We start from the raw sequence: 9,136 nt of genomic DNA, 5'->3' as shown, positions 1-9,136 counted from the left end.
TCGGCGGCGCGGGGCGGGACTACACGGAGCTAGCAGGTTCTGCGGCTTTCGATTGGCCGAGTCAACAGGCGCGGCCTGGAAATTATGCGTCAATGCGTGGGCGGAGTCGGACCCCAAAGGCCGGGCCATGGGCGGAGCCTGGAGGCGGGAGGGGCCGCCGAGAACACCAAGGGCGGACTAGGGAGCTATCCAAGCCACTGCACTCTAGCTTGGGTGACAGAGTAAGACCTTGTCTAAATAAATAAATAAATAAATATTTTTTAAAAAATGGAATAAGGGTTTGATTTCTATGAAATATGGTTCCTGAGAATTCCTAAAAAAGGAAACTTCCTAACATGAGTCACACTGGGGCTCTTTGCTTTCTTCTTTTAGCTCCCATTTGTTCTTTGTAGAATTCTGAAATAACATGCTATGATCTAATTATTATCCAGACAGTTCTGGGGCAGGAGGCAGGGGTGGGGGCTGCATTGCAAAAGTATTTTAGCAGCAACAGCTGTGACTACTAGCTCCGAATTGGCAAGTCCGTGTGGCCTGCACTGATAGATAGTAAGATGTTAAATTTGAGGTGACTCTATATAAAGAGGATCCCGAGAAGAATTCTAAGCCAGTGTTCTCTTTCAGGGAAAAGACCCTTCCTCAAGTTTTCTTTCCTCCTTTAGTCTGAGCTCTCTAAAATGGCAAAGCTCTACACTGTACAGGTCACGAATATGGGAGAAACACTCCACGTGCCCAAAGAGCCCATGTGGGGTGTTCGCGCCTTGCTAGAGCACTGAAATGACTTGAACTCCATATCATTTTGCTTTGGTTTTCACATGAGGGCTACTTTTCTCCTATAGGTGACCACATCAAAAGTGGTTCCCCTGGTAGTGACATAGTTGAAATGTTGGGCTCTTGAGCTATGTTTTTCTAAGGTTCTCTGCCCACTTGATAACAGGGGATGCTCATGCAGAAGCTGTGATTGATGTTAACTTGGTGTTCGAAGTTTTAACTGGAACAATTTACATGTAGAAGCAAATCATGTAAGAAAATAGAAAATCCTAACTAAAGACCAAGAGTTTGTAATTGTGGGATTTTAAATAGCAGTCAATCAATGAATTGCCTTGAAACAGCCCTTGAATGGTTATTAAATTGAGTTAGATGGCTTCAAAGTGTTTTCTATGCCAGCAAGTGACTGACCAAGTACTCCAGGAAAGCCAGGGAGTCTAAGACCAGTCTATGACTTCACTGGGCTTACCACATAGAGGAAGAAAAAGATAGTCATGTGAGGGTGGCACCTGTGGCTCAAAGGAGTAGGGTGCCGGCCCCATATATCAGAGGTGGCAGGTTCAAACCTGACCTAGGCCAAAAACTACAAAAAAAAAAAAAAAAGATAGTCATGTGAAATAGGAAAATAACAAGAAAGGATTTAAATAATAATATATACCATGATAGAATGACCATGATAGTGCCATATACCGACTGGGGGGTTTGAACCTGACCCCAGCCAAACTGCGACAACAACAACAAAGCCAGGTGTTGTGGCAGGCGCCTGTAGTCCCAGCTACTTGGGAGGCTGAGGCAAGAGAATTGCCTAAGCTCAGGCGCTGGAGGTTGTTGTCAGCTATGACGTCACGGCACTCTACCAAGGGTGTTAAAGTGAGACTCTGTCTCTTAAAAAAAAAAATTAAAAACTATACCCTCACTCCAAGCTGGGTGCAATAACTCACACCTGTAATCCCAGCACTTAGGGAGGGTGAAGCAGGAGAACTGCTTGAGCCCAGGAATTTGGGACTAGCCTGGGCAACATAGTGAGAAGGCACTTTGCTGGGCAGGAGAGGAGGAGAATGAGAGCACAGTTGGAACCCCAAGGCAGGAAAGGGCCACATTTAATTCAAGGAAGACTGAATGAAGCAAATGGCCAGACAGGATGGTCCTGGGAGGAAGTAGGGGGACATGAGGGTGGTAAGGAAGGGAGGTGAAGATCGCAGCTGGGTGGTTCTAATATACGGGTCATGGTCCCTCCCAGTAAGAAAGGCCCCAGACTTATTGGAATAGTAGCCCAGGCTTCTTCTGCTCTCAGGACCTTATAAGGCAAGGCAGAACATTTAGACTTAAACTTAAATCCTCATATGAACACAGGCGCTTTATAATTTAGAGATGACATATTTCCCACTGCCACTGTTAAAGTTTAGATTTTTCCTATAGGTGATGAGGGACCACTAAAGACTTTTTTTTTTCTGAGACAGAGTCTCACTATGATGCCCTTGGTAGAGTGCCATGACATCACAGCTCAAAGCAACCTCAAACTCTTGAACTTAAGTGATTCTCTCACCTCAGCCTCCCAAGTAGCTGAGAGTACAGGCGCCCGCCACAATGCCTGCCTATTTTTAGAGATGGGGGTCTCACTCTTGCTCAGGCTGGTCTTGAACCTGTGAGCCCAGGCAGTCCATCCGTCTCAGCCTCCCAGAGTGCTAGGATTACAGGTGTGAACCACCGTGCCCGGTCCAACACTTGATTCTGTCAGATAAAAGTTTTTCATCTTGGCTCGGCGCCTATAGCTCAACCGGCTAAGGCACCAGCCACGTACACCTAAGCTGTCGGGTTCGAATCCCCAGCCCGGACCCGCCAAACAACGATGATGGCTGCAACCAAAAAATAGCCGGGCGTTGTGGCGGGCGCCTGTGGTCCCAGCTACTTGGGAGGCGGAGGCAGGAGACTCGCTTGAGCCCAGGAGTTGGAGGTTGCTGTGAGCTGTAATGCCATGGCACTCTGCCCAGGGGGACAGCTTGAGGCTCTGTCTCAAAAAAAAAAAAAAAAAGTTTTTCATCTTTACCAATCTGGCGGTTGTGAAATGATGTCTCATTGTGTGGTGATTTGTATTTCCCTGAAAGTTCTTTATATGATGTGATCTAATCTTTTATTGGGTGCATGTATTGCAAATGTATTCTTCTAATCTGTGCATTTTCATTTTTAATCAACTTTATTAAGGAATGTTTATATGAAAGAAATCACATGTACGCCTCCACAGTTTGATGATTCTTTGCAAATATATATAATTGTGTAAGCACTACAATTACGGTATGAAACAATTCCTTCACCCTAAAAAAGCTCCCTTCTGCTCTTTGTAGTCAGTTATTTCCCCACCCCCCACCGCACTGCTACGTCCAGGTAAGATGGAGCTGCTCCAAGTCGCTCCTGTTCTGCCTTTTCCAGAATGTCACACTATCAGACTCACTCTGTGTCTGGCTGCTTTCATTTAGCGTAATGCTGTTGAGAGTCATCTATGTTGTCACACGTATTAATAGTTTATTCCAAGTTGCTTAACAGCAAGGAATCATTCCGAGATGTGTGTCCTTAGGAAATTTAATCATGTGAACATTATCAAATTTATTGACAAGAACCTGGCTGGCAGAGCCTTCTACTCCTACACACCCAGGAAAGATGGTACGGCCTATCGCTGCTAGGACAGTGTGTTACTGTACTGAACGCTGTAAGCAACTATAACACACTGCTAAGTATTTGTGTATCTAAACAGTAAATATATCTTATAGAAGATAAGAAAATGGCACACCCGTACAGGGCACTTACTAGGCATGGAGCTGGAAGCTCTGGCAGTGGCTCTGAGTCAGCAAGGGATGTTTAGGCCTCGGGCATCACTGTAGATTACTGTAGAATTTGTCATCACTGTGTGCTTGGGCTACACTAAAAGTGTGTTTCTTTAATAGTAAATTAACCTTAGCTTACTGTAACTTTTGAACTTTATAAACTTATTTTTTTTTTTAAACTTTTGACTTTTACAATAACACTTAGCTTAAAACATGAACACAACTTACAGGGTACCCAAATACTTTTTATTTGCATCCTTATCCCACAAGCTTTTTTCTATTAATTTTATTTTTTCTCTTTACTTTTTAAATTTTTTTGTTAAAAACTAAGACACAAACACACACATTGCCCTAGGCCTACACAGGGTCGGATCATCAATATCACTGTCTTCTACCTGCACATCTTGTGCCTCTGGAAGGTCTTCAGGGGCTAGAGCATGCAAGGCGCTGTCGTCTCCTGTGATAACAGTGCCTTCTTTTGGATCCCTCCTAAAGGAGCTGCCTGAGGCTGTTTTATAGTTTTCTTTCTTTCTTCGTTTTTTTTTTTTAAGACAGTCTCACTGTGTCACCCTGGGTAGAGTGATGTGGCATCACAGCTCACAGCAACCTCAAATTCTTAGGCTCAAGAGATTCTCTTGCTTCAGCCTCCCAAGTAGCTGGGACTACAGGTGCCTGCCACAATGCCCTGCTATTTTTTGCTGCAGTTGTCATTATTGTCTAGCTGGCCTGAGCTGGGTTCGTACCTGCCACCCTCAGTTTATGTGGCTGGCCCTATAAGCACTGTGCTACAGGCACCAAGCCCCTGGCTATTTTTAGAGATGAGGTCTCGCTCTGGCTCAGGCTGATCTCAAACTTGTAAACTCAGGCAATCCACCTGCCTTGTCCTCCCAGAGTGCTAGGATTACCGGTATGAGCCACTGCACCCAGCCTAAAGTTCTTTTTGTAAAAACAAGTTTGTGGTAACTTTTTTATCCAGAACTTTAAAATTATAACATAACCAGACACACCCATGCTTTTGTTTATGGTTAGTGCTTGGGGGGATTTATGAAAGCCTCCACCACTTGGTTCTTCATGTTGTCATTCTCCTATATGTATTTTCTCCTGAGATTTCTTTTTTGGTTTCAAAAATGTCATGTAGGATATTCCCACATGGCAATTCATCGATAATGTACACTTAACTTACTGTGTCACATGATACAGCATTTATTATCATTTCAGAATAACATGACATAAGATAGAAGATAAGAACTCAACGTACTCAATTAAGAAAATCACTTAGGCCAGGCATGGTGGCCACACCTATAATCCTAGCACTCTCGGGAGCCAGGGGAAAAGGATCCTGTGGGCTCAAGAGTTTGAGACTAGCCTGAGAAAAAGCGAGACCTCGTCTCTACTGAAAAAATAGGCATTGTGGTGGGTAGTCCCAGCTACTTAGGAGGCTGAGGCAGGAGGATTGCTTAAACCAGAGTTTGCAATTGCTATGGGCTATTACGCCATGGTACTCTACTGAGGGTGACCAGATAAGATTCTATCTTAAAAAAAAATTAAATAAATAAATAAAAATAGCCAAGTGTTGTGGTAGGTACTTGTAGCCCCAGCTGCCTGAGGGACTGAGGCAAGAGGATTGCTTGTGCCCAAGACTTTGCAGTTGCTGTGAGCTATGATGCCACAGCACTCTACCCAGAGTGACAAGGTAAGACTCTGTCAAAAAAAAAATCACATCTCTTGTAACTGAAGGTTTTCTGAACAATGCTTGTTTTCTCAACTCAGTTTAGAATGGAGTCTAACATGCTTTAGAACACAGATCAGCAAACCCATTCGGGAAAGCACCAGCTAGTAAATACTTTTAGCCTTTGCAGGCCGCATGATCTATCACAACTACTCAACTCTGCCGGTATAATGCAAGAGCAGTGACCAACAATTTGTAAATGAACAGGTGTGGCTCTGTTCCAATAAACATTTATTTATGGACACTGAAATTTGTACTTTATATAATTTTTATGTGTCATAAAATAGTAGTCTTCCTTTGATTTTTTTCCCCAATCAACCACTAAAAAGTATAAAAACCAGACTTAACTTTTATGCCGCGTAAAAACAGGTAAAGGGGCTGGCTTTGGAGGTAAACTAGCTTGCCAAATCATGATTTAGAATATAATCCTCCAGATGTCTCTGCAAGGAAACTGGGTAACATCCTCCCTGTTTTGGACAGTTGAGCGTCAGAACCTGGAGTCTGGAGAATTCATCTAGTTTAATTTCCTTCTTCTCCTCTTTTCTTTCATTTTACTGAAGAGGAGGCTGCGGTGCAGAAAAGGAAAATGACTAGCTTCAAGTCCCTGAGCTAGTGAGTGACCATCCCTGGCTGGAGCTCAGGTCTCTCTCAGGTCCCACCTACCTTCCTCTACTCAGTTTCCCAAAACTAGATCTCAAATCCATAATCACAGCCACAAATCCTTCTGCCATATTCTCATCAGCAGCTCATCTTTTTTTTTCTTAACCCTACAAGAATTTACTTTAATAAATACCTCAAAATTAAATCTTGGTATTTAATTTGTATCACTCAAACTTGTACCTGGAATGAATAGTGGTAATTACACTGTAAATTCAAGTGACACTTTGATTAGTGAGGTGACATGATGATATCTATGAGAAAATTATACATAGAATGAAAGTTAAATACTATTAAGGCAGCAGAATTCCAAAATGCCTATGGAAGAGCTCCAAAAGAAATTTATCCCAGAATTTCGAGGACAAAAAGAAATGGCCACTCAGTTATAAGTAGCACAGGAATTGCTCCTGCAAGATTAAGCTGAGTGGCTGGACTCAGTGGCTCACATCTGCTTTAATCCTTGTACTCTGGGAGGCTGAGGCAGGTGGATTGCCTGAGCTCAGGAGTTTGAGACCATCCTGAGCTAGAGTAAGACCCTGTTTCTAAAAATAGCTGACTGTTGTGGAAGGCACACGTAGTCCCAGCTACTGGGGAGGCTGAGGCAAGGGGATCACTTGAGCCAAAGAGTTTGAGATTGCTATGGGCTATTACTCCATGGCACTCTACTGAGGGTGACCAGATGAGACTCTGTCTAAAAAAAAAAATTAAATAAATAAATAAAAATAGCAAGGTGTTGTGGTAGGTACTTGTAGTCTCAGCTGCTTGAGGGACTGAGGCAAGAGGATTGCTTGTGCCCAAGACTTTGCAGTGAGCTATGATGCCACAGCACTCTACCCAGAGTGACAAAGTGAGACTCTGTCTCAAAAAAAAAAAAAAATCATTCTGAACTCAGTAGGGATGACAAGGATGAGGTGGCTCTGAGTCAGAGGTCTATACTCTCATTGTAGGGACTCTTGGGTGGTGACATGTTTTATTAGCCTGGAATCTAAGCTCCATGAACACAGGGTCCTTCTCTCTCTTGTCACCAACCCTTGTGTCCCCCTGTAGACCAGACACACAGGAGCTCAGGAAAAAATGGTTGAATGATCAAAATCAGTCTGTAAAGGGTGATTCCTGGGAGGGGACCTGAATTTTTAAGGTACCTATTCTCCATCTTTGGAACCACTCTTTGACAAAAGCTTAAAGGATTTCTTCCACCAGGAGCTCAGTCAGAAGGTGGTCACCTCCACTCCCTGGATGACTATCTTCTTGTCTCCCCTTCGGGTGTCACTTGGGTTTGGAGGTAGTGTACATTCTAGCTATAACAAATGTATTGAATGTATTTCCTGCTAATCTGTTAAACAATAGCAAATCCAATAAGGACAACCAATGTTTATGAATGGTCAGAAGTGTTTAAAATGTAGACATTTATAAGAAGTCCTAGGAATAAGAAATTCCCGGAATAATTTATTACTTACACATTTTAATTTTCTTTGCAAGTTCTAATTCTCAGCAAACATTAATCAAGCCATCCCACTGTCTTTTAGGCTATTTTCCCCAATTTTACAGTTAGTGATTCAGCAGAAGTTAAATGAGTTGTTTCTAGGATCATATGGAGAAACTAAATTTAAATAATCCACCATTTCAGTCCGCTCCCCTTCCATTTGTTAGATTGAAATTGAGGGAGGTTTGATGAGGATTTCAACTTGCTTCCTTGGGGATTGTCTGTATATTTGCTGCTCTCTGCTGCCCCCTGTTGATATGAGAGAGGAAGGGCAGGTCTCAAGACCAATATTTCTCAAAGTTAGATCCCAGAATCAGTCACCTGGGAACTTGTAAGAGATTTAAATTATGGGGCCCCACCCTAGAGTGCTGAGTTAGAAACTCTAGGGTTAGGACTCATCAATCTGTGCTTTAAACAACTTCCAGGTGATTCTGCTGCAACGTGAAATTACTTTTCTGTGTTAGGTGCTGATGTCCTGGCCTCCCAGCCATCATGAAAATGATAAAGCCTCTCCATACTGCCTTGTCCTCAGGCCTCACATGTTGTACGTACTGCTATACCATATACAAAGCGCTTTCACATCATTCGTTCTAGCAGATCCATGTGAAGTGAGCCAGGGAGGGACTACGTACCCACTTTACAGATGAGCACACTGAGAAAGGAAACGCTCAAGAAAGGTCCAATAACTTTCCCACGGTTACTCAGCTTCCAGTGGCAGAGCTGGGTTCAAATCCAAGTCTTCTGTCATTATGTCCATGGGTAGGACTGCTCCAATTACTCTACAGCAGGGCTCCAACATTCGGAGCCATACAATTCTTTGCTGTGGGGTTGACCTGTGGATTGTAGGGTGCTGGACAGCACTACTGACATCTACCCACCGGATACCACTAGTACCCCACTCTAGTTCTGACAACCACACATGCTTCCAAACATTGCCAAATGTCTCCTCCCTGGAGGACAAAAATCACCTCTGGTTGAGAACCACTGCCCTATACCTATCACATAAATGGGAAGAAATTTTGTGATTCCTGTTGTGAAAATTTTGCACTTTTTAGAGGACATTTCAGAACAAATAACTTTTTTTTTTTGCCATGTAGCCATCTGGAAAGGGAGGGAACTAACCCGAATGTTGGTCTCCACAATACCTTCATCAGCTCCTAAGAAAATTAACAATAATTTTATAATATATCATCTGGTATCCAGGGTATTCAAGTTTCCCCAGTTGTCCCAAGAATATCTTTCATAGCTGTTTTCTCTCCAAGCTAAGATTCAATTTAGATTCTCAAATTTCATTTGGTTGCTATGCCTATTTAATCTCTATTAGTGCAGAACAGGCAAATTACATCCCATGGGCCAAATCTGGCCTACCACCTGTTTTTGTAAATACATTTTTTGCTGACACTCAGCCATACTCTTTCATTTACAATGTCTGTGGTTGTTTTCATGCTATAATGATGAGTTGAGTATTTGCAACAGAGACAACTTTTGTACAGCCCACAAAGCCTAAAATATGCTTACTACCTCGTCCTTCACTAAAGAAGATTTTTTGGGTTTTTTTTGAGACAGAGTCTTACTCTGTTGTCCTTGGTAAAGTGCCGTGGTGTCACAGCTCACAGCAACCTCAAACTCCTGGGCTTAAGTGATTCTCTTGCCTCAGCCTCCCAAGTAGCTGGGACTACAGGC

The sequence above is a fragment of the Otolemur garnettii genome, unplaced genomic scaffold (genome assembly GCF_000181295.1).
Source record: "Otolemur garnettii isolate 467f Iridium unplaced genomic scaffold, OtoGar3 scaffold00028, whole genome shotgun sequence".
In the NCBI taxonomy this organism is placed as follows: domain Eukaryota; kingdom Metazoa; phylum Chordata; class Mammalia; order Primates; family Galagidae; genus Otolemur; species Otolemur garnettii.
The sequence above is the reverse complement of the archived record's forward strand: the minus strand, read 5'-3'. Positions refer to the sequence as shown.